Below are 2,876 nucleotides of genomic sequence, written 5' to 3' on the forward strand. Positions count from 1 at the left end.
CGATCCTCCTAACCCACGTATATGGGTAGTGGCCTTCCCCAGAGCTACCGCGCTATGTAGTACAGGAGCTTCTGCTCCAGTATCTACTAAAGTGAGCACAGCAATTTCTCCTCCAGAGCACCAACGAATTCGCAGGGGTACCTAAGGACAACGGTCCCCCCGATGGTAAGCCGCAACTGATGTTCATATTGCGGGGGTCCCGTCTCCCCCTTGTTGTCTCTTGGCTGGCAATTTCCACGCTGTGGCTGGAGCAGGGGGGGGCGACAGGCTGTGTTCGATATTGCTGATCAACATGTAACCACCACCACCACTTGAATAAGTCAGCAGTAGAAAGACCATTTATCTCCTCACATAATACCCCTGCCTGCAGCAAATCAGCCCACATCTGCTGCCTCGTTACCTTTCCACTCAATTTAATAGTTCCCTGACAATTTTCTCGCTCTGGAATACTGAACTGCTCTCACTTGCTTAGTATCTGGCTCACCAACAAGTGTCAAATCCCTTGTGTTGTTTACCAAAGCCCCCGCTGTCCCAGTTGCAGGCGTTACTGTGCCAAGCAGTAATGGCTTTAAGGCACTTGAAGCCCCCCTTAATAACTGGGTTTTCATCTGCCGCGTTATTTCCACATCATCCGGTCCTTCTCCATCTGAACAAGAGGTTGGACCTGGGGAGTAGCCAGTTCTCTTTCCAATCCAAATTCAATCTCAGAGTCAGAGGGAGTACTCCAAATAGTGCCATCCCACTCCTCTGGGTCCCAGGGGGGTCTAGTTATTAGTGCTCTCACCTGGGCAACTGCAGCTGGGGCTTTACCATAGCACACACGGCGTTCGTTAGCCACTTGTAAAGCTCATCGCTCTACCCTATGGGTTAATTCCTGACTCTTTGCAGTTTGGCTCATGATCAACTCCTGTGCTACTGCCCTTGCATCACACAAATCTCCAGTCTCCTTCTCCAGATCTTTTACTCGTTGCTGCAAAGACTACAGATCATTAACTAAGGCTTGAACGCCCATCAACAGCACCCACCCTAATTGCCCGGCTAGCTTCTGAGCTGCTTCCGAAGCGGCACGGAAGGGCATAGCCTGTAAAGAGGATTCAACCGCCTTCGGGGTAACATTTTCCCCCTGTGCCACCTCTGGCCAGTCCTCAGGGACTGCCAGAGCGGCAAGCAATGCAGCCACTGGCCCCCACCGCTCAGTCTGGGACAATCCTGGCAGCCGCAGGCGAGCAGTCCCTCCGTGACTCTCGCCCTCCCCCTTCGCTCTCCTCAGCCACGGCATTGTCCTTTGTGTATCCTGCCGTCTATGCCAATTGTAAGGGTCCGGAGGGGGCGACGCCTGCACTCGCAGCAGGGACAGATACACAAACACAAGGCACACTAAGGTCCATACTGAGCGTTTATTGCCTCTGCGTCTGAGCAACGGTTCCCCAGCCATTTCCTGGTCGAGGCAATAATGGAGCGGGAGAGTCCCTGGCACTGCTGAGCATCGGTCCATGGTGAGGAACGCTGCGGGGGGGGACGGGACTATACGTGGGTTTTGTGTACGATACACATGCGCAGGAAGCACATTGAGCTCATCGCTAATCTCGAGTCAAAGCCCAGGTGCAGCGCCACACTGCGCAGGCCCAGCTACGTGGCTATGGGTCAACATGCCCTGTTGATGCTCCTTTTCCGATTGAACGGTCTGGCCAGCTCCCATCGCCTGTCTCCTTGACATTCTTTCGCACTTTCCCATACAGTAGTTGTGTAAAGTTTAACCTTCTTATGCCTATTATTTACAATCATATTGTACATAAAATTATGGAGAATGTTGGTATGCCTCGAAAGACTTTGGGAACTCTGTTTCATATATTAGCAGGAATGCTTAATAAAAACAAAGGGAGGATTCATAAAGAATACTGAACTGAAGCTGCCTAGAGTTGATCACTCAGCATAACTTGCTTAGCGTTAGTGGCTAAATTTGCTGAAGCCTTAGGCCGCAAGCTGTGAACTTTCTCCTAGATATTACCTAGGTAAGTGAAAGAGGGTCCCGGAGCTGGGTCAAGCCGGGAAGATGACTAAGTTGCAACTGAGTGCAGAAGCTGCACCCTTGCAAATAAGAAAAGCAGCAGCCTGCCTAGAGACAATGAAGGAACCCAATGGAGAAGGGGAAGACCCCAGATCTAAATATGACTCTTGGTCCGAACTCTGGCATGAGGGGTGGGGAACTTGTATTGTAAGGGTATAATTGCGCAGGGCTGTCCTTGTGCGTGGTCCCTCTACAGAGGCACCCAGCTCGAGCTGTTATTTGCTGCTGAACCACTTCCAGCAAACCAGTTTGTGATACTCGGTGTCTGAGACTCTGCTTCGGGAAACCGAGGGTCAAGGAACTTCTTTAACAATCGCGCCGTGGTGCGAGAGCTGCCTGGACACGAGTGACATCATGCACCAGCGTGAGAGCTGCCGGCACACAAGTGACATCTTGGGGGGGAGGACGCCTGGGTCCCCAGGGGTGACCTAGGCAGGGGCAGGACACCTGGGTCCACAGCGGTGTGATAGGTGATAATTTGTTACATCAACTGGTGAAGTGATTTTACCATGAAACTAGGCACTAAGTACGGGCTATCAACTCGTGAAGTGATTTTACCATGAAACTAGGTACTAAGTACGGGCTATCACCACAATGATTGTACTGAGCCAGCAGAGCGATATTGTATTGTGAAATGTATGCGCGCGACCTGAAGGGCACCACGCACAACGCAGAGGAAGACCCCAGCTTTCATCCCGACCCCCCCCAGCAACAGCCGGCGCAACCACAGAAGTTACAGGCATATAAGGGGACTGTGAGCGGGGGATTGCGCGCGCCGTTGGTGGAACAGGAGACTTCCCGGCCGCCC

Source organism: Apteryx rowi, unplaced genomic scaffold (genome assembly GCF_003343035.1).
Source record: "Apteryx rowi isolate R43461 unplaced genomic scaffold, aptRow1 scaffold_1380, whole genome shotgun sequence".
Lineage (NCBI taxonomy): Eukaryota > Metazoa > Chordata > Aves > Apterygiformes > Apterygidae > Apteryx > Apteryx rowi.